Here is a 26113-nt window from a genome sequence, read left to right on the forward strand (position 1 = left end):
ATACATTTCTCTCTCTCTCTCTCTATTTATATATATATATGTACACAGGTTTTTATTATTGTTTTCCCTCATCTTAAATGTCTTTCTTTGTTGGTGTTTTCATTCATTTTCTGTAAAGCACTTGGTGAAGCGGTTTCAAACGTACTATATAAATAAACTGGACTTGACTAAATGTGTCTCTGTTGCTGTTCAAAGGAATACTAGTAGATGGAGACCTTACCATTCAAAATCATTTTTTTGTTGCTGCTGACTTCACGCATCCTATGTCAGCAAACATACAGTTTAAAGAACTGTCCTCATGAAGAGCTCATTGTGATTTCAATGAAGCTCAAATGGAATCGCAAGTGTCTGAAATGAGTTTCTCTTTATATCTTTATATCTCTTTATATCTTATTTCAAGATGATGGTTGAACTTTGATGTTTTCCTGCGTTTGATTGGTGGAGGTCTCATGTCAGGACTAAGGCCTATTGGACGATCGGGACACCTTTTTTAAAAACTTTTTTTTTTTATGGGAGTTAATGAGGACGATGAACAGGACTGTCTGGACTAGCTGCATTAATATTGTAAGTAAGCTTTTTCACTTTTAAGTGAGCTACTTCTGTTTTGCTGTTAGCTGTGTGGACAAAGGCTTCCTAGAATGTAGGCTAACTGCTAGCAGGCTAGCTTCATGTAGCCTATGGCTGTTTCCGTAGAAACTGAAAAGGAGTTATTTTCAATGAATGCTGAGGTTATTTGCATTTGTTCACAGCTCAAGTGTTTGTTTTAGTATACAAATGTTTTTTGTGGCAACGTTGACTGTAATTCTTGGCGTTTTTGTCAAATAGTACAAATTGAAAAGATAAATTTATTGTCGACGTTGTCAATTTCGCCGGGGCGGCCGTGGCTGGGTAGGTAGGGCGCTCGACTCTCAACATCAAGGTTGAGAGATCGACAGCCGTAGTGTCCCTCAGCAAGACACCTCACTCGGCACTGCGTGATTTTTTATTTGTTTTTGCTTTTATCATTCATATATTGACAATCTTTTCCGCATGTTTCTTTTTTTTTAATATATATTTTGCCTTTAATTCATGTTGTGATATTTAGGATTTTCTTATCGATTGCCCGATGTGCATGTTTTTACAATGAGTTCACTTTGTGCCTTGGTGCGTGTGAGTGATGACAGATTAGCTGCTCATGTGCAGCTTTCTTTTATTTCATTGACACTTTTTCTGCTCAATGAGGAGCAAGAGCAGAGCCGCGATGTCCAATCAGCGGCCAAGGGGAGGGTGAACACAGAGACGCCGAGACAGAGAGCCAGCCAGTCGACACCGAAGAGAGAGTGTTACGACGCGCAATACACGCAGCGGCAGAGTGAGGAGCTCCGCAAGCCGCGTAAGTAGCCTATCCCTTTGGGACAGTAGTAACACTCTGCTTTTAGGAGTACGGCGTTGCTGTGTGTGTAGGCACAATACTGCCGGTATTTTCTTGTTTCGGCAGTGCCCGTCCTGCAGCGTGTGTACGTGTCGAGCCACTAGAGGAGACTCTGCGAGGGAAGCAGCAGGCGATCGGGACAATTCCCTCACTCTTTTAGTTTGTTGGAACTGACTTTTAGGCTCATACGTTTTAAGTGCTGCACTTTTAACTCTCCCATGTTTTATCTGACTTGTATTCCTCTCTTTTAGCATAGACGTTTTGTTTTGGGACAGCTTTATTCTTTCATTTCTTTTCAAGTGGGGTTTAATGTGATGCAATGTGACTATCAATAAATGTGTGTCGCACCAGCACATCATTGTTTTACATCTTTTTGACTAGGCCTACTGTCTCTCACCCCGACAGGCCAAAGCAAACGTGTCCATATTCATCAATTCTTTACTCTTTTTAAAGACCACATTTCACCCCATTTACTGTACCATAGGAGGCTCCAGTGGAATGGTCATAGTCAGTATCCAGGTAAGGTGACACAAGATCATTTCTAATTTGGCTAAACTGATGGAGATAATATGAATGAGCAAAAACAGAATCAGCACCAGATGAATAAAGAGCCAATGTGAAAGACATGCTACAAGATAAAAAGCTGTATTTTACAGCTATAGCGTTTCTCTCCCTAAACAAGTGTAAGAAAAAGTGACCATTGCAGCCTACAAGGAGTTGGAGGGGGATTGTCATGTTAGGCTGTATTAGTTTAACTAGGACTTGGAAGCTTACACTGCCGTCCCTCGACCACCACTAGGGAAGTCTGATCACAACCTGCTCCTTCTTAACCCAAAGTACAAGCCACAGATTCAGAGGCACCTTCACAAAGTGGTCTCCTGAGGCAGTGGAGACACTAAGAGAGTGTTTTGAGTGGACTGACTGGAGCACCCTGCAAGAGCCACACGGTGAGGACATTGAGGGGGTCTCACACACTGCACAACTGACTACATGAACTTCTGTATGGATGTTGTAGTTCCCACAAAAACTGTGCGCTGCTTCCCGAACAACGAGCCCTGGATTAATGTCGAGGGCATTCAAGGAAGGAGAGCAGGCAGAGCTGAAGCGCGTGCAGGGGGAACTCAAGGTCCGGCTCAGAGAGGCAAAGGAGGAGTACAGAAGGAAGGTGGAGAAGAAGCTGCGGAACAACAACACGAGAGAGGTCTGGGAGGGCGTGAAAACCATCACAGGCTGCAAGAAGAAAGGTAACAACACAGAAGATGGGGACCCTGTGAGAGCAAACCAGCTCAACCTGTTTTTTTAACAGCTTTGACCAGCAGGCCACTGCAGCTAGTGTCTGCCCCCCCCCCAGCACCTCTCTTCACACCCCCACCTCCCCTGACGACTCTAACCCCCCAAACACCTCTTCCATCCCAGATACACCGATTAAGTTGGCACTACTTCATGTGAGATCACTCAAATCAGAAGAATTCCTTTGTTGCTGTTCAAAGGAATACCAGTAGATGGAGACCTTACCATTCAAAATCACATTTTTGTTGCTGCTGACTTCATGCATCCTATCTCAGCAAACATACATTTCTCTCTCTCTCTCTCTCTCTCTATTTATATATATATATGTACACAGGTTTTTTATTATTGTTTTCCCTCATCTTAAATGTCTTTCTTTGTTGGTGTTTTCATTCATTTTCTGTAAAGCACTTGGTGAAGCGGTTTCAAACGTACTATATAAATAAACTGGACATGACTAAATGTGTCTCTGTTGCTGTTCAAAGGAATACTAGTAGATGGAGACCTTACCATTCAAAATCATTTTTTTGTTGCTGCTGACTTCACGCATCCTATCTCAGCAAACATACAGTTTAAAGAACTGTCCTCATGAAGAGCTCATTGTGATTTCAATGAAAGCTCAAATGGAATCGCAAGTGTCTGAAATGAGTTTCTCTTTATATCTTTATATCTCTTTATATCTTATTTCAAGATGATGGTTGAACTTTGATGTTTTCCTGCGTTTGATTGGTGGAGGTCTCATGTCAGGACTAAGGCCTATTGGACGATCGGGACACCTTTTTTAAAAACTTTTTTTTTTTATGGGAGTTAATGAGGACGATGAACAGGACTGTCTGGACTAGCTGCATTAATATTGTAAGTAAGCTTTTTCACTTTTAAGTGAGCTACTTCTGTTTTGCTGTTAGCTGTGTGGACAAAGGCTTCCTAGAATGTAGGCTAACTGCTAGCAGGCTAGCTTCATGTAGCCTATGGCTGTTTCCGTAGAAACTGAAAAGGAGTTATTTTCAATGAATGCTGAGGTTATTTGCATTTGTTCACAGCTCAAGTGTTTGTTTTAGTATACAAATGTTTTTTGTGGCAACGTTGACTGTAATTCTTGGCGTTTTTGTCAAATAGTACAAATTGAAAAGATAAATTTATTGTCGACGTTGTCAATTTCGCCGGGGCGGCCGTGGCTGGGTAGGTAGGGCGCTCGACTCTCAACATCAAGGTTGAGAGCTCGACAGCCGTAGTGTCCCTCAGCAAGACACCTCACTCGGCACTGCGTGATTTTTTATTTGTTTTTGCTTTTATCATTCATATATTGACAATCTTTTCCGCATGTTTCTTTTTTTTTTAATATATATTTTGCCTTTAATTCATGTTGTGATATTTAGGATTTTCTTATCGATTGCCCGATGTGCATGTTTTTACAATGAGTTCACTTTGTGCCTTGGTGCGTGTGAGTGATGACAGATTAGCTGCTCATGTGCAGCTTTCTTTTATTTCATTGACACTTTTTCTGCTCAATGAGGAGCAAGAGCAGAGCCGCGATGTCCAATCAGCGGCCAAGGGGAGGGTGAACACAGAGACGCCGAGACAGAGAGCCAGCCAGTCGACACCGAAGAGAGAGTGTTACGACGCGCAATACACGCAGCGGCAGAGTGAGGAGCTCCGCAAGCCGCGTAAGTAGCCTATCCCTTTGGGACAGTAGTAACACTCTGCTTTTAGGAGTACGGCGTTGCTGTGTGTGTAGGCACAATACTGCCGGTATTTTCTTGTTTCGGCAGTGCCCGTCCTGCAGCGTGTGTACGTGTCGAGCCACTAGAGGAGACTCTGCGAGGGAAGCAGCAGGCGATCGGGACAATTCCCTCACTCTTTTAGTTTGTTGGAACTGACTTTTCGGCTCATACGTTTTAAGTGCTGCACTTTTAACTCTCCCATGTTTTATCTGACTTGTATTCCTCTCTTTTAGCATAGACGTTTTGTTTTGGGACAGCTTTATTCTTTCATTTCTTTTCAAGTGGGGTTTAATGTGATGCAATGTGACTATCAATAAATGTGTGTCGCACCAGCACATCATTGTTTTACATCTTTTTGACTAGGCCTACTGTCTCTCACCCCGACAGGCCAAAGCAAACGTGTCCATATTCATCAATTCTTTACTCTTTTTAAAGACCACATTTCACCCCATTTACTGTACCATAGGAGGCTCCAGTGGAATGGTCATAGTCAGTATCCAGGTAAGGTGACACAAGATCATTTCTAATTTGGCTAAACTGATGGAGATAATATGAATGAGCAAAAACAGAATCAGCACCAGATGAATAAAGAGCCAATGTGAAAGACATGCTACAAGATAAAAAGCTGTATTTTACAGCTATAGCGTTTCTCTCCCTAAACAAGTGTAAGAAAAAGTGACCATTGCAGCCTACAAGGAGTTGGAGGGGGATTGTCATGTTAGGCTGTATTAGTTTAACTAGGACTTGGAAGCTTACACTGCCGTCCCTCGACCACCACTAGGGAAGTCTGATCACAACCTGCTCCTTCTTAACCCAAAGTACAAGCCACAGATTCAGAGGCACCTTCACAAAGTGGTCTCCTGAGGCAGTGGAGACACTAAGAGAGTGTTTTGAGTGGACTGACTGGAGCACCCTGCAAGAGCCACACGGTGAGGACATTGAGGGGGTCTCACACACTGCACAACTGACTACATGAACTTCTGTATGGATGTTGTAGTTCCCACAAAAACTGTGCGCTGCTTCCCGAACAACGAGCCCTGGATTAATGTCGAGGGCATTCAAGGAAGGAGAGCAGGCAGAGCTGAAGCGCGTGCAGGGGGAACTCAAGGTCCGGCTCAGAGAGGCAAAGGAGGAGTACAGAAGGAAGGTGGAGAAGAAGCTGCGGAACAACAACACGAGAGAGGTCTGGGAGGGCGTGAAAACCATCACAGGCTGCAAGAAGAAAGGTAACAACACAGAAGATGGGGACCCTGTGAGAGCAAACCAGCTCAACCTGTTTTTTTAACAGCTTTGACCAGCAGGCCACTGCAGCTAGTGTCTGCCCCCCCCCCAGCACCTCTCTTCACACCCCCACCTCCCCTGACGACTCTAACCCCCCAAACACCTCTTCCATCCCAGATACACCGATTAAGTTGGCACTACTTCATGTGAGATCACTCAAATCAGAAGAATTCCTTTGTTGCTGTTCAAAGGAATACCAGTAGATGGAGACCTTACCATTCAAAATCACATTTTTGTTGCTGCTGACTTCATGCATCCTATCTCAGCAAACATACATTTCTCTCTCTCTCTCTCTCTCTCTATTTATATATATATATGTACACAGGTTTTTTATTATTGTTTTCCCTCATCTTAAATGTCTTTCTTTGTTGGTGTTTTCATTCATTTTCTGTAAAGCACTTGGTGAAGCGGTTTCAAACGTACTATATAAATAAACTGGACATGACTAAATGTGTCTCTGTTGCTGTTCAAAGGAATACTAGTAGATGGAGACCTTACCATTCAAAATCATTTTTTTGTTGCTGCTGACTTCACGCATCCTATCTCAGCAAACATACAGTTTAAAGAACTGTCCTCATGAAGAGCTCATTGTGATTTCAATGAAAGCTCAAATGGAATCGCAAGTGTCTGAAATGAGTTTCTCTTTATATCTTTATATCTCTTTATATCTTATTTCAAGATGATGGTTGAACTTTGATGTTTTCCTGCGTTTGATTGGTGGAGGTCTCATGTCAGGACTAAGGCCTATTGGACGATCGGGACACCTTTTTTAAAAACTTTTTTTTTTTATGGGAGTTAATGAGGACGATGAACAGGACTGTCTGGACTAGCTGCATTAATATTGTAAGTAAGCTTTTTCACTTTTAAGTGAGCTACTTCTGTTTTGCTGTTAGCTGTGTGGACAAAGGCTTCCTAGAATGTAGGCTAACTGCTAGCAGGCTAGCTTCATGTAGCCTATGGCTGTTTCCGTAGAAACTGAAAAGGAGTTATTTTCAATGAATGCTGAGGTTATTTGCATTTGTTCACAGCTCAAGTGTTTGTTTTAGTATACAAATGTTTTTTGTGGCAACGTTGACTGTAATTCTTGGCGTTTTTGTCAAATAGTACAAATTGAAAAGATAAATTTATTGTCGACGTTGTCAATTTCGCCGGGGCGGCCGTGGCTGGGTAGGTAGGGCGCTCGACTCTCAACATCAAGGTTGAGAGCTCGACAGCCGTAGTGTCCCTCAGCAAGACACCTCACTCGGCACTGCGTGATTTTTTATTTGTTTTTGCTTTTATCATTCATATATTGACAATCTTTTCCGCATGTTTCTTTTTTTTTTAATATATATTTTGCCTTTAATTCATGTTGTGATATTTAGGATTTTCTTATCGATTGCCCGATGTGCATGTTTTTACAATGAGTTCACTTTGTGCCTTGGTGCGTGTGAGTGATGACAGATTAGCTGCTCATGTGCAGCTTTCTTTTATTTCATTGACACTTTTTCTGCTCAATGAGGAGCAAGAGCAGAGCCGCGATGTCCAATCAGCGGCCAAGGGGAGGGTGAACACAGAGACGCCGAGACAGAGAGCCAGCCAGTCGACACCGAAGAGAGAGTGTTACGACGCGCAATACACGCAGCGGCAGAGTGAGGAGCTCCGCAAGCCGCGTAAGTAGCCTATCCCTTTGGGACAGTAGTAACACTCTGCTTTTAGGAGTACGGCGTTGCTGTGTGTGTAGGCACAATACTGCCGGTATTTTCTTGTTTCGGCAGTGCCCGTCCTGCAGCGTGTGTACGTGTCGAGCCACTAGAGGAGACTCTGCGAGGGAAGCAGCAGGCGATCGGGACAATTCCCTCACTCTTTTAGTTTGTTGGAACTGACTTTTCGGCTCATACGTTTTAAGTGCTGCACTTTTAACTCTCCCATGTTTTATCTGACTTGTATTCCTCTCTTTTAGCATAGACGTTTTGTTTTGGGACAGCTTTATTCTTTCATTTCTTTTCAAGTGGGGTTTAATGTGATGCAATGTGACTATCAATAAATGTGTGTCGCACCAGCACATCATTGTTTTACATCTTTTTGACTAGGCCTACTGTCTCTCACCCCGACAGGCCAAAGCAAACGTGTCCATATTCATCAATTCTTTACTCTTTTTAAAGACCACATTTCACCCCATTTACTGTACCATAGGAGGCTCCAGTGGAATGGTCATAGTCAGTATCCAGGTAAGGTGACACAAGATCATTTCTAATTTGGCTAAACTGATGGAGATAATATGAATGAGCAAAAACAGAATCAGCACCAGATGAATAAAGAGCCAATGTGAAAGACATGCTACAAGATAAAAAGCTGTATTTTACAGCTATAGCGTTTCTCTCCCTAAACAAGTGTAAGAAAAAGTGACCATTGCAGCCTACAAGGAGTTGGAGGGGGATTGTCATGTTAGGCTGTATTAGTTTAACTAGGACTTGGAAGCTTACACTGCCGTCCCTCGACCACCACTAGGGAAGTCTGATCACAACCTGCTCCTTCTTAACCCAAAGTACAAGCCACAGATTCAGAGGCACCTTCACAAAGTGGTCTCCTGAGGCAGTGGAGACACTAAGAGAGTGTTTTGAGTGGACTGACTGGAGCACCCTGCAAGAGCCACACGGTGAGGACATTGAGGGGGTCTCACACACTGCACAACTGACTACATGAACTTCTGTATGGATGTTGTAGTTCCCACAAAAACTGTGCGCTGCTTCCCGAACAACGAGCCCTGGATTAATGTCGAGGGCATTCAAGGAAGGAGAGCAGGCAGAGCTGAAGCGCGTGCAGGGGGAACTCAAGGTCCGGCTCAGAGAGGCAAAGGAGGAGTACAGAAGGAAGGTGGAGAAGAAGCTGCGGAACAACAACACGAGAGAGGTCTGGGAGGGCGTGAAAACCATCACAGGCTGCAAGAAGAAAGGTAACAACACAGAAGATGGGGACCCTGTGAGAGCAAACCAGCTCAACCTGTTTTTTTAACAGCTTTGACCAGCAGGCCACTGCAGCTAGTGTCTGCCCCCCCCCAGCACCTCTCTTCACACCCCCACCTCCCCTGACGACTCTAACCCCCCAAACACCTCTTCCATCCCAGATACACCGATTAAGTTGGCACTACTTCATGTGAGATCACTCAAATCAGAAGAATTCCTTTGTTGCTGTTCAAAGGAATACCAGTAGATGGAGACCTTACCATTCAAAATCACATTTTTGTTGCTGCTGACTTCATGCATCCTATCTCAGCAAACATACATTTCTCTCTCTCTCTCTCTATTTATATATATATATGTACACAGGTTTTTATTATTGTTTTCCCTCATCTTAAATGTCTTTCTTTGTTGGTGTTTTCATTCATTTTCTGTAAAGCACTTGGTGAAGCGGTTTCAAACGTACTATATAAATAAACTGGACTTGACTAAATGTGTCTCTGTTGCTGTTCAAAGGAATACTAGTAGATGGAGACCTTACCATTCAAAATCATTTTTTTGTTGCTGCTGACTTCACGCATCCTATGTCAGCAAACATACAGTTTAAAGAACTGTCCTCATGAAGAGCTCATTGTGATTTCAATGAAGCTCAAATGGAATCGCAAGTGTCTGAAATGAGTTTCTCTTTATATCTTTATATCTCTTTATATCTTATTTCAAGATGATGGTTGAACTTTGATGTTTTCCTGCGTTTGATTGGTGGAGGTCTCATGTCAGGACTAAGGCCTATTGGACGATCGGGACACCTTTTTTAAAAACTTTTTTTTTTTATGGGAGTTAATGAGGACGATGAACAGGACTGTCTGGACTAGCTGCATTAATATTGTAAGTAAGCTTTTTCACTTTTAAGTGAGCTACTTCTGTTTTGCTGTTAGCTGTGTGGACAAAGGCTTCCTAGAATGTAGGCTAACTGCTAGCAGGCTAGCTTCATGTAGCCTATGGCTGTTTCCGTAGAAACTGAAAAGGAGTTATTTTCAATGAATGCTGAGGTTATTTGCATTTGTTCACAGCTCAAGTGTTTGTTTTAGTATACAAATGTTTTTTGTGGCAACGTTGACTGTAATTCTTGGCGTTTTTGTCAAATAGTACAAATTGAAAAGATAAATTTATTGTCGACGTTGTCAATTTCGCCGGGGCGGCCGTGGCTGGGTAGGTAGGGCGCTCGACTCTCAACATCAAGGTTGAGAGATCGACAGCCGTAGTGTCCCTCAGCAAGACACCTCACTCGGCACTGCGTGATTTTTTATTTGTTTTTGCTTTTATCATTCATATATTGACAATCTTTTCCGCATGTTTCTTTTTTTTTTAATATATATTTTGCCTTTAATTCATGTTGTGATATTTAGGATTTTCTTATCGATTGCCCGATGTGCATGTTTTTACAATGAGTTCACTTTGTGCCTTGGTGCGTGTGAGTGATGACAGATTAGCTGCTCATGTGCAGCTTTCTTTTATTTCATTGACACTTTTTCTGCTCAATGAGGAGCAAGAGCAGAGCCGCGATGTCCAATCAGCGGCCAAGGGGAGGGTGAACACAGAGACGCCGAGACAGAGAGCCAGCCAGTCGACACCGAAGAGAGAGTGTTACGACGCGCAATACACGCAGCGGCAGAGTGAGGAGCTCCGCAAGCCGCGTAAGTAGCCTATCCCTTTGGGACAGTAGTAACACTCTGCTTTTAGGAGTACGGCGTTGCTGTGTGTGTAGGCACAATACTGCCGGTATTTTCTTGTTTCGGCAGTGCCCGTCCTGCAGCGTGTGTACGTGTCGAGCCACTAGAGGAGACTCTGCGAGGGAAGCAGCAGGCGATCGGGACAATTCCCTCACTCTTTTAGTTTGTTGGAACTGACTTTTAGGCTCATACGTTTTAAGTGCTGCACTTTTAACTCTCCCATGTTTTATCTGACTTGTATTCCTCTCTTTTAGCATAGACGTTTTGTTTTGGGACAGCTTTATTCTTTCATTTCTTTTCAAGTGGGGTTTAATGTGATGCAATGTGACTATCAATAAATGTGTGTCGCACCAGCACATCATTGTTTTACATCTTTTTGACTAGGCCTACTGTCTCTCACCCCGACAGGCCAAAGCAAACGTGTCCATATTCATCAATTCTTTACTCTTTTTAAAGACCACATTTCACCCCATTTACTGTACCATAGGAGGCTCCAGTGGAATGGTCATAGTCAGTATCCAGGTAAGGTGACACAAGATCATTTCTAATTTGGCTAAACTGATGGAGATAATATGAATGAGCAAAAACAGAATCAGCACCAGATGAATAAAGAGCCAATGTGAAAGACATGCTACAAGATAAAAAGCTGTATTTTACAGCTATAGCGTTTCTCTCCCTAAACAAGTGTAAGAAAAAGTGACCATTGCAGCCTACAAGGAGTTGGAGGGGGATTGTCATGTTAGGCTGTATTAGTTTAACTAGGACTTGGAAGCTTACACTGCCGTCCCTCGACCACCACTAGGGAAGTCTGATCACAACCTGCTCCTTCTTAACCCAAAGTACAAGCCACAGATTCAGAGGCACCTTCACAAAGTGGTCTCCTGAGGCAGTGGAGACACTAAGAGAGTGTTTTGAGTGGACTGACTGGAGCACCCTGCAAGAGCCACACGGTGAGGACATTGAGGGGGTCTCACACACTGCACAACTGACTACATGAACTTCTGTATGGATGTTGTAGTTCCCACAAAAACTGTGCGCTGCTTCCCGAACAACGAGCCCTGGATTAATGTCGAGGGCATTCAAGGAAGGAGAGCAGGCAGAGCTGAAGCGCGTGCAGGGGGAACTCAAGGTCCGGCTCAGAGAGGCAAAGGAGGAGTACAGAAGGAAGGTGGAGAAGAAGCTGCGGAACAACAACACGAGAGAGGTCTGGGAGGGCGTGAAAACCATCACAGGCTGCAAGAAGAAAGGTAACAACACAGAAGATGGGGACCCTGTGAGAGCAAACCAGCTCAACCTGTTTTTTTAACAGCTTTGACCAGCAGGCCACTGCAGCTAGTGTCTGCCCCCCCCCCAGCACCTCTCTTCACACCCCCACCTCCCCTGACGACTCTAACCCCCCAAACACCTCTTCCATCCCAGATACACCGATTAAGTTGGCACTACTTCATGTGAGATCACTCAAATCAGAAGAATTCCTTTGTTGCTGTTCAAAGGAATACCAGTAGATGGAGACCTTACCATTCAAAATCACATTTTTGTTGCTGCTGACTTCATGCATCCTATCTCAGCAAACATACATTTCTCTCTCTCTCTCTCTCTCTATTTATATATATATATGTACACAGGTTTTTTATTATTGTTTTCCCTCATCTTAAATGTCTTTCTTTGTTGGTGTTTTCATTCATTTTCTGTAAAGCACTTGGTGAAGCGGTTTCAAACGTACTATATAAATAAACTGGACATGACTAAATGTGTCTCTGTTGCTGTTCAAAGGAATACTAGTAGATGGAGACCTTACCATTCAAAATCATTTTTTTGTTGCTGCTGACTTCACGCATCCTATCTCAGCAAACATACAGTTTAAAGAACTGTCCTCATGAAGAGCTCATTGTGATTTCAATGAAAGCTCAAATGGAATCGCAAGTGTCTGAAATGAGTTTCTCTTTATATCTTTATATCTCTTTATATCTTATTTCAAGATGATGGTTGAACTTTGATGTTTTCCTGCGTTTGATTGGTGGAGGTCTCATGTCAGGACTAAGGCCTATTGGACGATCGGGACACCTTTTTTAAAAACTTTTTTTTTTTATGGGAGTTAATGAGGACGATGAACAGGACTGTCTGGACTAGCTGCATTAATATTGTAAGTAAGCTTTTTCACTTTTAAGTGAGCTACTTCTGTTTTGCTGTTAGCTGTGTGGACAAAGGCTTCCTAGAATGTAGGCTAACTGCTAGCAGGCTAGCTTCATGTAGCCTATGGCTGTTTCCGTAGAAACTGAAAAGGAGTTATTTTCAATGAATGCTGAGGTTATTTGCATTTGTTCACAGCTCAAGTGTTTGTTTTAGTATACAAATGTTTTTTGTGGCAACGTTGACTGTAATTCTTGGCGTTTTTGTCAAATAGTACAAATTGAAAAGATAAATTTATTGTCGACGTTGTCAATTTCGCCGGGGCGGCCGTGGCTGGGTAGGTAGGGCGCTCGACTCTCAACATCAAGGTTGAGAGCTCGACAGCCGTAGTGTCCCTCAGCAAGACACCTCACTCGGCACTGCGTGATTTTTTATTTGTTTTTGCTTTTATCATTCATATATTGACAATCTTTTCCGCATGTTTCTTTTTTTTTTAATATATATTTTGCCTTTAATTCATGTTGTGATATTTAGGATTTTCTTATCGATTGCCCGATGTGCATGTTTTTACAATGAGTTCACTTTGTGCCTTGGTGCGTGTGAGTGATGACAGATTAGCTGCTCATGTGCAGCTTTCTTTTATTTCATTGACACTTTTTCTGCTCAATGAGGAGCAAGAGCAGAGCCGCGATGTCCAATCAGCGGCCAAGGGGAGGGTGAACACAGAGACGCCGAGACAGAGAGCCAGCCAGTCGACACCGAAGAGAGAGTGTTACGACGCGCAATACACGCAGCGGCAGAGTGAGGAGCTCCGCAAGCCGCGTAAGTAGCCTATCCCTTTGGGACAGTAGTAACACTCTGCTTTTAGGAGTACGGCGTTGCTGTGTGTGTAGGCACAATACTGCCGGTATTTTCTTGTTTCGGCAGTGCCCGTCCTGCAGCGTGTGTACGTGTCGAGCCACTAGAGGAGACTCTGCGAGGGAAGCAGCAGGCGATCGGGACAATTCCCTCACTCTTTTAGTTTGTTGGAACTGACTTTTAGGCTCATACGTTTTAAGTGCTGCACTTTTAACTCTCCCATGTTTTATCTGACTTGTATTCCTCTCTTTTAGCATAGACGTTTTGTTTTGGGACAGCTTTATTCTTTCATTTCTTTTCAAGTGGGGTTTAATGTGATGCAATGTGACTATCAATAAATGTGTGTCGCACCAGCACATCATTGTTTTACATCTTTTTGACTAGGCCTACTGTCTCTCACCCCGACAGGCCAAAGCAAACGTGTCCATATTCATCAATTCTTTACTCTTTTTAAAGACCACATTTCACCCCATTTACTGTACCATAGGAGGCTCCAGTGGAATGGTCATAGTCAGTATCCAGGTAAGGTGACACAAGATCATTTCTAATTTGGCTAAACTGATGGAGATAATATGAATGAGCAAAAACAGAATCAGCACCAGATGAATAAAGAGCCAATGTGAAAGACATGCTACAAGATAAAAAGCTGTATTTTACAGCTATAGCGTTTCTCTCCCTAAACAAGTGTAAGAAAAAGTGACCATTGCAGCCTACAAGGAGTTGGAGGGGGATTGTCATGTTAGGCTGTATTAGTTTAACTAGGACTTGGAAGCTTACACTGCCGTCCCTCGACCACCACTAGGGAAGTCTGATCACAACCTGCTCCTTCTTAACCCAAAGTACAAGCCACAGATTCAGAGGCACCTTCACAAAGTGGTCTCCTGAGGCAGTGGAGACACTAAGAGAGTGTTTTGAGTGGACTGACTGGAGCACCCTGCAAGAGCCACACGGTGAGGACATTGAGGGGGTCTCACACACTGCACAACTGACTACATGAACTTCTGTATGGATGTTGTAGTTCCCACAAAAACTGTGCGCTGCTTCCCGAACAACGAGCCCTGGATTAATGTCGAGGGCATTCAAGGAAGGAGAGCAGGCAGAGCTGAAGCGCGTGCAGGGGGAACTCAAGGTCCGGCTCAGAGAGGCAAAGGAGGAGTACAGAAGGAAGGTGGAGAAGAAGCTGCGGAACAACAACACGAGAGAGGTCTGGGAGGGCGTGAAAACCATCACAGGCTGCAAGAAGAAAGGTAACAACACAGAAGATGGGGACCCTGTGAGAGCAAACCAGCTCAACCTGTTTTTTTAACAGCTTTGACCAGCAGGCCACTGCAGCTAGTGTCTGCCCCCCCCCAGCACCTCTCTTCACACCCCCACCTCCCCTGACGACTCTAACCCCCCAAACACCTCTTCCATCCCAGATACACCGATTAAGTTGGCACTACTTCATGTGAGATCACTCAAATCAGAAGAATTCCTTTGTTGCTGTTCAAAGGAATACCAGTAGATGGAGACCTTACCATTCAAAATCACATTTTTGTTGCTGCTGACTTCATGCATCCTATCTCAGCAAACATACATTTCTCTCTCTCTCTCTCTATTTATATATATATATGTACACAGGTTTTTATTATTGTTTTCCCTCATCTTAAATGTCTTTCTTTGTTGGTGTTTTCATTCATTTTCTGTAAAGCACTTGGTGAAGCGGTTTCAAACGTACTATATAAATAAACTGGACTTGACTAAATGTGTCTCTGTTGCTGTTCAAAGGAATACTAGTAGATGGAGACCTTACCATTCAAAATCATTTTTTTGTTGCTGCTGACTTCACGCATCCTATGTCAGCAAACATACAGTTTAAAGAACTGTCCTCATGAAGAGCTCATTGTGATTTCAATGAAGCTCAAATGGAATCGCAAGTGTCTGAAATGAGTTTCTCTTTATATCTTTATATCTCTTTATATCTTATTTCAAGATGATGGTTGAACTTTGATGTTTTCCTGCGTTTGATTGGTGGAGGTCTCATGTCAGGACTAAGGCCTATTGGACGATCGGGACACCTTTTTTAAAAACTTTTTTTTTTTATGGGAGTTAATGAGGACGATGAACAGGACTGTCTGGACTAGCTGCATTAATATTGTAAGTAAGCTTTTTCACTTTTAAGTGAGCTACTTCTGTTTTGCTGTTAGCTGTGTGGACAAAGGCTTCCTAGAATGTAGGCTAACTGCTAGCAGGCTAGCTTCATGTAGCCTATGGCTGTTTCCGTAGAAACTGAAAAGGAGTTATTTTCAATGAATGCTGAGGTTATTTGCATTTGTTCACAGCTCAAGTGTTTGTTTTAGTATACAAATGTTTTTTGTGGCAACGTTGACTGTAATTCTTGGCGTTTTTGTCAAATAGTACAAATTGAAAAGATAAATTTATTGTCGACGTTGTCAATTTCGCCGGGGCGGCCGTGGCTGGGTAGGTAGGGCGCTCGACTCTCAACATCAAGGTTGAGAGATCGACAGCCGTAGTGTCCCTCAGCAAGACACCTCACTCGGCACTGCGTGATTTTTTATTTGTTTTTGCTTTTATCATTCATATATTGACAATCTTTTCCGCATGTTTCTTTTTTTTTTAATATATATTTTGCCTTTAATTCATGTTGTGATATTTAGGATTTTCTTATCGATTGCCCGATGTGCATGTTTTTACAATGAGTTCACTTTGTGCCTTGGTGCGTGTGAGTGATGACAGATTAGCTGCTCATGTGCAGCTTTCTTTTATTTCATTGACACTTTTTCTGCTCAATGAGGAGCAAGAGCAGAGCCGCGATGTCCAATCAGCGGCCAAGGGGAGGGTGAACACAGAGACGCCGAGACAGAGAGCCAGCCAGTCGACACCGAAGAGAGAGTGTTACGACGCGCAATACACGCAGCGGCAGAGTGAGGAGCTCCGCAAGCCGCGTAAGTAGCCTATCCCTTTGGGACAGTAGTAACACTCTGCTTTTAGGAGTACGGCGTTGCTGTGTGTGTAGGCACAATACTGCCGGTATTTTCTTGTTTCGGCAGTGCCCGTCCTGCAGCGTGTGTACGTGTCGAGCCACTAGAGGAGACTCTGCGAGGGAAGCAGCAGGCGATCGGGACAATTCCCTCACTCTTTTAGTTTGTTGGAACTGACTTTTAGGCTCATACGTTTTAAGTGCTGCACTTTTAACTCTCCCATGTTTTATCTGACTTGTATTCCTCTCTTTTAGCATAGACGTTTTGTTTTGGGACAGCTTTATTCTTTCATTTCTTTTCAAGTGGGGTTTAATGTGATGCAATGTGACTATCAATAAATGTGTGTCGCACCAGCACATCATTGTTTTACATCTTTTTGACTAGGCCTACTGTCTCTCACCCCGACAGGCCAAAGCAAACGTGTCCATATTCATCAATTCTTTACTCTTTTTAAAGACCACATTTCACCCCATTTACTGTACCATAGGAGGCTCCAGTGGAATGGTCATAGTCAGTATCCAGGTAAGGTGACACAAGATCATTTCTAATTTGGCTAAACTGATGGAGATAATATGAATGAGCAAAAACAGAATCAGCACCAGATGAATAAAGAGCCAATGTGAAAGACATGCTACAAGATAAAAAGACCAAAACAGGCTGCAAGAAGAAAGGTAACAACACAGAAGATGGGGACCCTGTGAGAGCAAACCAGCTCAACCTGTTTTTTTTAACAGCTTTGACCAGCAGGCCACTGCAGCTAGTGTCTGCCCCCCCCCCCCCCAGCACCTCTCTTCACACCCCCACCTCCCCTGACGACTCTAACCCCCCAAACACCTCTTCCATCCCAGATACACCGATTAAGTTGGCACTACTTCATGTGAGATCACTCAAATCAGAAGAATTCCTTTGTTGCTGTTCAAAGGAATACCAGTAGATGGAGACCTTACCATTCAAAATCACATTTTTGTTGCTGCTGACTTCATGCATCCTATCTCAGCAAACATACATCTCTCTCTCTCTCTATTTATATATATATATGTACACAGGTTTTTTATTATTGTTTTCCCTCATCTTAAATGTCTTTCTTTGTTGGTGTTTTCATTCATTTTCTGTAAAGCACTTGGTGAAGCGGTTTCAAACGTACTATATAAATAAACTGGACTTGACTAAATGTGTCTCTGTTGCTGTTCAAAGGAATACCAGTAGATGGAGACCTTACCATTCAAAATCATTTTTTTGTTGCTGCTGACTTCACGCATCCTATGTCAGCAAACATACAGTTTAAAGAACTGTCCTCATGAAGAGCTCATTGTGATTTCAATGAAAGCTCAAATGGAATCGCAAGTGTCTGAAATGACTTTCTCTTGAAAAAATAACAATACAGTGACGCTCAAAATGTAACATACTGACATTTAACACTTTGGACCATGCATTTTAAGTCCCGCATCACATCTGTTGTAGTCCATGCAAAGGAGGCTGCATTAATAACTCTAGCATGCCATAAATGCCACATCTCATCTCATATGAGATTTTGTGGAAGTGGCAGATTGTAATAAAGGGGCAGCTTAGAGATTGATGCACTTCACCTGAGTAGCTAGAGGCGGCTGATTCGCTCCACCTTCCATGTCATAATGAGAAGGACTTTCCCTACAACACCGAGTGAAGAGAAATTTACATTAAAGATGGAACAATAGCTTATATATATATGATGTCAGAATAATGATTAACTGATAAGAATAACACTGGAACATTAGTACCCCCTTGCACTAATTGCTGCAGCATGATTATGTGGGCCGTGTATAATTTAGATATTTAAATCCAGGACGAGACATTTCGGAGGGAAGGGTTACTTGGGATGAATCTTTTTCTTTTGAGTAGTTACTTTGCATACATTTTTGTATATTTGTGTCTCTTGTTGTGTCCCCCCGCTGTCATTATTCCATGTTTTTTATGCATTTTTCACATCTTTAGTGTTTATTGCATGCCTTTAAGGGAATTTTATCTCTTTCATTCTGTAGTTGTTTTGCATGTCATTATCAATCAATAAATTAATCATAGCTCCAATTCATAACACGTGTTATCTCAAGACGCTTTACAAAAAGAAAAGTTGTGATTGTTTAATACATCTCCTTTTGTTGTCTCTTCTTTATTTTGAGTAATTTTGTCTCTCACGTATTCTTTTTGGATCTTTTTCCTCTCTGTTGTTTTTCACATCATTTTGTATTGATTTAGTAGGCCTTTCATGCGTTTTCAAATTTCTTTGATCATTCTCTGTGTGGTCATTTTGCGTCTGTGTTCTTTTTGTGCTTTTCAGTTATTTCCCTCTGCTTTGTTTTAAACTGTCAGTAGTGTCTCTTTTTGGTGGTTTTGGATTGCTGTTGTCATTTACATGTCTGTTTCTCTTCATCAATAGATCTGCTTCCTTTCAGTGTATCATTATGGTCATTTGGCATCTCTATGTCTTGTTTTGGGTCTCTTCGTGGCTTGTTTGAATCTGTTGGCTCTTGTTTTTTTTGTCGTCTTGTAGTCATATAATGGATTTTCCATCAAGAAATATTTATCACTCCATACAGAGGCGCCGGTTGAGGTTATATTCAGCCTGAACCTGCAAGAATCTATCCATGATACCAACAGGCCAACTTCCTATCACCAAACTTGTTAGCTCAGGCAACAGGGGGCCAATAAGTTCCCAGGGAGTGGGGACCGTGTCATCCCTCCAGCTGTAGCCCTTTTCCTGCAGAATGCATTTTTTATCATGTGATACTCTCAGTGCAGCGTGGACCTGCAGAAAATACAATGGCAGCCCTTTGAGTTTACTATTTATTTGTGTATTTATTTAGTCGATGTGGGAGCAGTAAGCTGTGGGCCTCTGGAGTCTGGGCAGAGACAAGCATGCTGGATGTTCGGCTACTGAGAAACCCCATCGGCTCTCATTAGCGAGGGAGAGAGAAGAGGAGAAAGACACAAGGTTTGGGAGAGAAATAAAGAAGTTTGGATGAGAGACAGAGGCAGGGAGTGATGAAACTGGAGAGAGAGAAAAAAAAGCAAAAAGACAGAAGGATGGATCAAAGCTTTCAGCACTTAGTCTTGTTTGTTTGCAGGGAAAGCCGCAGCCCGTTTCTCCTCCCTCTCCTCCTCTCAGTCCTGTCACCCTCTTGTTATCTCTTAGCACAAAATACAGAGGATTAGTGCAGGCCACAGGGGCTGCAACCAAATGCTGCTGAAACCACAGCAGACAATCACTTAATAAATGTTTAATTAAACTGCTGCAGTCTTGTAAGCGAATTTAAAAATCGATCAGAGGCTTTAAAAATGTCTACACAATTGTACTGTGTTAAACTCTTAACCTTGTTGTGGTTATAGTGTGACATGTTCCTTAATATTTTCCCACAAACAGCATTGGAGAGTTATACTCCTTCCATGGACTTAGATTTTTGTCATGAGTTTGTTTGTTTCTATCCATCATCTTACTGCAATTTCTGTTCACATTCAGTTGTTGTTAGTGTGAATACTTTGGTCAAAGTTCTGCTGTCCTCTGACACATTTGTCACACATTCAAGGCTAAATACAGATGTTCAAAGAATAAAAGAAGATACCACAGCTAAATCAATCAATCAATCAATTTTTATTTGTATAGCGTCAACTCATAACAAGTGTTATCTCAAGACACTTTACAAAAAGCAGGTAAAATACCTTACTCTTTGTCTGTTAACATTACAAAAAGCAGGTAAAAAGACCTTACTCATTGTTATGTTACAAAGATCCGGCCTATCCATCATGAGCACTTTTAGCAAAGCAGCAAAAGTTACAGTGGTAAGAAAAAAACTGCCTTATTAAAAGGCAGAAATCTTCGTTCTGGCAGGCCGTCAACCAACGATCTTGAGGAGCCTAAGAGAGCTCTAGAGCTCCCAGGAAAGTAGGTGGTTAGTGACTGAGATTTACAGATAGATACATGATGCAGTAATATGATGTACTGTATATGCACAGAGAGAGAGGAGCTCAAGGTGCCAGTTCCCCCGGTAGTCTAAGCCTATAGCAGCATAACTAAGAGCTGGTCTGCACCAGCACCAACTATAAGATTTATCAAAAAGGAAAGTTTTAAGTCTATTCTTAAAAATACAGACTGTGTCTGCCTCCCGGACCCCGGCTGGAAGGCGATTCCAGAGGAGAGGAGCCCGATAACTGAAGGCTTTACCTCCCATAGTACACTCAGAGACTGTAGGTACCACTAGTAGGCCTGCATTCTGGAACCGTAATGTTCTCGAGGGGCAGTACAGCACTAGTAGCTCCTTAAGATAAGATGGTGCCTGGCCATTTAGAGCTTTGTAAGTGAGAAGAAGGATCTTGAATTCTGTTCTAGACTGTATAGGGAGCCAGTGCAGAGAAGCCAACACAGGAGTGATGTGGTCCCTTTTCCTAGTTCTAGTCAGTACATGAGCTGCAGCGTTCTGGACTAGTTGAAGAGTCTTTAGAGACTTACCAGAGCACCCTGACAAAAGAGAATTACAATAATCCAATCTGGAGGTAACAAATGCATGAACTAGTTTTTCTGCATCATTTTGCGACAGGATATTCCTGATCTTGGATATATTACGAAGGTGAAAATAGGCTGTTCTTGAAATTTGATGCGAGAGCTAAAGGTCATATCTTGATCAAATAGAACTCCTAGATCCCTAACAGTGGTGCCAGATGCCAGGCTGATGTCATTAAGGACAGTCAAATCACTAGAAAAAGTCTTTCTGAGGTTTTAAAACAAACCAAACAAGACTCTAAACTGCCCACCAAGCAAACTGAACAGGGGGGATCTGCTGAGGCACTGGTTGTGATATAGTAATTAATGGGATAGTCCAAGATTTAATAACACACATTTAGCACTTTCTTTAGTTGAATGTAAGTTTAAATGAAAAATTACACCTTATTACTTTACAATACAGATCAAGCAAAGCTAATCTCATGTAAAAGTTATACTGATGTGTGCACTAGTCACTTTCACTTTGAGACAGAGTAATTTGAGCAAGGAAAGAACATGTCACCAGTCTATCTTACATTCGAATTAAACCGGAACAAATGCTCAAATAAGGAAATGGGAAGTGTTGTAAAATAACGAAATGTATTACTAAAACCATAGAGCATAGTCATTAAAATGTATGAATCACAGCAAAGCAATGATTTCATGCATTTTATGTACCGGTACATATAATTATCGGTTGCATAAATGGCAGCAAGATGTTAATCCCCCCACCCTAAAAAGGACCGGCCCACCTAAATCCCCTCCCTCAGGTACACTACAAATAACAACAACATTTCTCCACATTTAGCCCTAAAACGTCACTTTTTATTCACACTTAGAGAAATATTTGTGAACTTTGTCATATTTACTTTTGTGAATAAAAATGTAAGATAATTTCATTGGCAAATATAAATGTTAAATATAATATCTAAATGTTGAATGTTTTATCTAAATGTTATATATAAATGGTAAAAATACATGTCCTAAACATTTAGTTTACATTCTAAATATTTAGCTTTGATCCTATATATTTAGCTAAGATTGTAAATATTTATAATAAAAGCTAAATAGTTGGCAAAAATATATAGAATATAAACTAAATATTTAGCAACGACTTCTAAATATTTATCTATTTTATCGCGTTTTCACATTTTAAGTCTTGGGCAAGGCACCTAACCCGGCATTGCCCGTGTGTATGTGCATGAATGGGTGTGACATGAGAAGACTAGAACAGCGCTATATAAGTAACGTCCCACCTATCATCTTTACAACCAGCTTTTTCTACAACCAGAAGGATTGCCATTGCCATGATACTTTATTGAGCTTCTATTCACCTATTCACCTTCTACACAAGGCAGAAGTGTTTGTTTTATGATTAATATATTGCACATTCTTTTACAAATGTAAAATATGCTATACAAATATGTTTTGATTGTTTTGATTTATTGATTTGTGTATGAGTGGGTAGCCCTGACATGCAGGTGTATCCGTGCTTTGAGTAATCTAGAAATGCACAATATACCTCTAGTCCACTTACCATTTACTTTCAGCTAGAAGGATTGCCATTCATAGTCAATACTTTTTTGAAGTAATAGTTGAATGATCATAGTCATTATCCAGGTAAGCTCGTATAGCCATGATAATTTATATTTTGGCTAAACTGATTGAGATAATGTGAAATCAAGCAAAAAAGAAAGAAACGACAACCAGATAAATTAGTGTGAAAGAGATGCTAGAAGACAAAAAGCTGTAATTTAAATCTAATGTTTCTATTAGCCGTAACAGATAAGGTCAGGTTTAATTAAGTCAACACAATCCAAAACAAGTTTAAGAAAAACTGAACATTGACGTTAGAGGGGGATTGTCATATTACTGTATTAGTTTAACTGTAGCTAGGACTTACTTAACTTGCAACTGCCTTTGCCGTGTAAACTGTTCATCTCCTCTTTTTATCATTTGGTTACATTTTCAAAACATCTACTTACCATTTTTATCAGTTGATGTAAATTTGTAAGTCTTTCCAGGATCATATCATTGGAGGAAAGTCATCCCAGTGAGGCCTCTTGGAAGTAGAGAGGAATAGGGGACTGGAGCTTATCCGCTGTTTCTGTAGCTGGAGGCAGTCTGATGAGTGAGTTCATCCCCTGTACAGATTTGTAGTCTGAAATGCTTGACTTGTGCGCTTGAGTTAAACTTTATTCAGGTCACAGTGAGAGTAGAGCTGATAGAGAAAGCAACTAGAAGATAAGATAAACCTTAATGATCCTCAGTGGAGGAAATGTTCTTGTAACAGCTGCTAAAGAGTCAGGGTAAAGGAAAGAGAAATGAAGATATATTAATATTAGCAATAATACTCATTGGAAAAACTATGAACACAAAGCACTTTTTGCTTATTTAGATAGGACTAGAATGGTTATTGCACAGAAAATGGAACATATAGATTGAGGACTTCTCTCAAACTGTCAAAATCTCTGACCTGGGGTGCCCGATTGGAGAGCTAAAGCCTCCGTACATGGGGCGTGACCTAGCCACTAGGCTCTTAGTACACCTATAGTGATATTCTTTAAATGCATGACACCTCATGATGACTAAAAGTATTGGATACAGCCATGAGCCACATTGCTTCCCGTATGAGAAAGTAGGATTGTCTCCCTTATACGGTAGAAGGATGAGACATCAGTACATTTGTCTTCATGAGGCAATACTACAGAAACAGCCTTCTTATTGATAATCTGTGATGACTCCTGAAAAGCTAGAACCTCTGATGTCATGGGCACATCATGCATGTTGTTCCACGAACTTGATCTGTCTGTTTGCTCTGTCTCTCTCATCATGGTCTGAGCTACAGGTTCACCTGCATTTTATTAGCTTAGACGAAGGATCATTTGACCCGTGTATGCAGATGTCTTGATTTTTTTCCTGATACAAAATCTTTTGTTATTGGTCTGGGTTTTTGCTGCTAGGATTCTCTTGCAAAAGAGATTTCTTTTGTATCCCAATTGGAATATTCCTGTTAAAACAAAGATTACATGAGGATGAGGATTACATTATGTAATTTTTAAACTGAAGATGACAAAGCTTGTGATGCTTTTCTTTTGGTGAAATGCAGCTAAGCGTGTACAGTGTAGTAGTTTGATGTAGTAACATTATCACTAACAGTTTAGGGGACAGTTTCTCATCCTCTCTTCCCTCTCTCTACATCTCTTTGTCCACAGTGCAGACCAGTCTCATCCACACTCAGCTGGGAATCTCCACTGGTCTCTTTATTGTGTCTGTCAGCAAAGGAGGACGGTTTCACGAGGCAGTTGAGAGCATCATCACTCAGGCGTCCTCTTACTGCCCTCACAGTACTAAAGCCTGGGAACCAGACCCACGAAGACAGCTCTCATCAAGGAAATGAACCCAGGTATTCTGAAACTGAAATCAAAGCTCAGCTTCACACTAGGTTGAACAGTGCTCACTCTTCAGACAGTGGACTTTTAGCAAAATGAAAGCATTGGGGATGTTGATGCATCATGGTTTGAGCTTTTTATCTTTCATTTCAAACATTTAAATCAAGTAAGGGATCCAAAGCAAATGTTTAGAAGGAGTGTGAAATACAAAGTGAGTCCAATCTGTGAATGTTTTATCTATTCATGAAAAGTTCAACTTCAACTGCAAAAACAGCCTGACATTGTAAAGGTACATTTTGTAAACTAATTTCAAAATCAGAACAATGATAAATTAAGTAAATTGTTTATATTCAATCTGACTAGTATCTTGAATGTGGGCCACAGCTTTCCTGTCAGATGAGTCTTGTAAGTAAACTTCAGTGTCCACGTGCATCTGGATGAAGGCTAAACTTTGCTGTCTGTCAGTAGATCTACTGTCAACAGTCACCTCAGACCTCTTAGACCCACTCTGCGTTACGTCCCTCAGCTCTCTCGAGCCCTGAAAGCTGCTTATCACATCTGAAAAGAATGACGCGCTATCATCCACAGTCTCTTAATCATCCAGAGGTAATTTCAGATGCACAGACTGCAGATGCCCTTGACTTTCTCTTTTTGAGCGGGGTGAGCACTCATGAGGATTTAATCCGTGATTAAGAGTTTGAGGATTACTTTTGTCATGCTCTGTTTGGAAGCTTTAAAAGAGGAGAGGCAGAGAGAGGGAGATTTGGTGATAACCTCGATAGAACTATTGATTTGGTGAGAAGACCAGGCGAGAAGTTGAATCAATGTGCAGACAGCTAATCAAAAGATGTGATGTGTACCAACAGCCTGTGGTTATCTGCTAGTGCGTGTTAGTTCTTCTTTCCAGCAGCAGCTATTTGTACCAGGACACACGGTCTTTTCTGTCTCAGTAATTACTAACAGTGCACATCACATTTTTTCTGCTAAAAATAATGTAAAAATTCTTGTTGGATGATTTCATTTGCAAACAAGACTGACATCCTTGAACTTGTCATGTCATCTAACAGGAAGGAAGAGGGCAACTGAACTTAATTACAGCCCTAAAGACAGCAATGTAAAACAGGCAGCATCTGAATGTCGTGTTGGAGGAAACAGACAGGATGCTCTTCAGATTTGTATCACTTTCTTTCAGCAGTTTTTAAGTGTAGAGATACACATAGTTACTTTCTAAACAAATCTTAAAAATGGTAAAGGTTATGTGGTTTTTGTTAGTTGAGACCTTGTAGCGGGTTTGACAAAGTTTAAATTTGGAGTGCCAGTCAGAGTCAAGTCTGACAAATAAAAATGAAATGCAAACAATAAATAGTCAACCTGCACAAAATATGACATAAGCAAGAGCCACAAAACAATCAAACAAAACAGCAAGACAGTTTCAATAAAATATATTTTCACTATTTTTATCAACCACTCTGCAAACAAAATGAATGTGCGCAATGTGTGTGCGCGTTTCACAGCCTCTGTTTGTAAGTAAAGTTCACTCCCTTCCGCCAAAACTCTGCTCCGGTGTACCCACAACCCACAGTTCAGTCCATTTCAGTTCTATGTTCAAACTACAAAACAAAAACTCCAGGTACTCACGGTACCGAAGTTTTTAAGTCAGTCAGTAGTAGGTTAAAGTCGGTCTTTGATCCATCTGAACCGACATCTCCTGATACCTACGAACAGCTGATCCAAACAGAGGAACACACAAATCCGACAGGGAATCTGGCCTGACAGCATTGGACCTCCAGCGACGAAGATGTCACACAAAACAGATATAACACGGACTATGCCGAGGTAACACTTCTCCTTCACTGACTGTCTTTCAATGACT

The 26113-nt window shown here is 41.6% G+C and overlaps 5 long non-coding RNA genes across 5 annotated transcripts; all 5 read left to right on the forward strand.

Annotated features, from left to right (window-relative positions):
• The first annotated feature begins 29 nt into the window (after positions 1 to 29).
• On the forward strand, positions 30 to 1764 carry LOC136179080 (uncharacterized). The gene is made up of 2 exons (XR_010666359.1): positions 30 to 564; positions 1222 to 1764. It is a non-coding gene; the product is annotated as an uncharacterized lncRNA (long non-coding RNA).
• Positions 1765 to 3327: 1563 nt separating this feature from the next.
• On the forward strand, positions 3328 to 4754 carry LOC136178899 (uncharacterized). Its single transcript, XR_010666202.1, has 2 exons — positions 3328 to 3553; positions 4212 to 4754. It is a non-coding gene; the product is annotated as an uncharacterized lncRNA (long non-coding RNA).
• Positions 4755 to 6317: 1563 nt separating this feature from the next.
• LOC136179083 (uncharacterized) lies at positions 6318 to 7744 on the forward strand. The gene is made up of 2 exons (XR_010666362.1): positions 6318 to 6543; positions 7202 to 7744. It is a non-coding gene; the product is annotated as an uncharacterized lncRNA (long non-coding RNA).
• Positions 7745 to 8989: 1245 nt separating this feature from the next.
• On the forward strand, positions 8990 to 10725 carry LOC136179082 (uncharacterized). The gene is made up of 2 exons (XR_010666361.1): positions 8990 to 9524; positions 10183 to 10725. It is a non-coding gene; the product is annotated as an uncharacterized lncRNA (long non-coding RNA).
• Positions 10726 to 12286: 1561 nt separating this feature from the next.
• Positions 12287 to 16694, forward strand: LOC136179084 (uncharacterized). Its single transcript, XR_010666363.1, has 2 exons — positions 12287 to 12512; positions 13171 to 16694. It is a non-coding gene; the product is annotated as an uncharacterized lncRNA (long non-coding RNA).
• The last annotated feature ends 9419 nt before the right edge of the window (positions 16695 to 26113 follow it).

This window comes from Labrus bergylta, chromosome 4, assembly GCF_963930695.1.
Source record: "Labrus bergylta chromosome 4, fLabBer1.1, whole genome shotgun sequence".
NCBI lineage: Eukaryota > Metazoa > Chordata > Actinopteri > Labriformes > Labridae > Labrus > Labrus bergylta.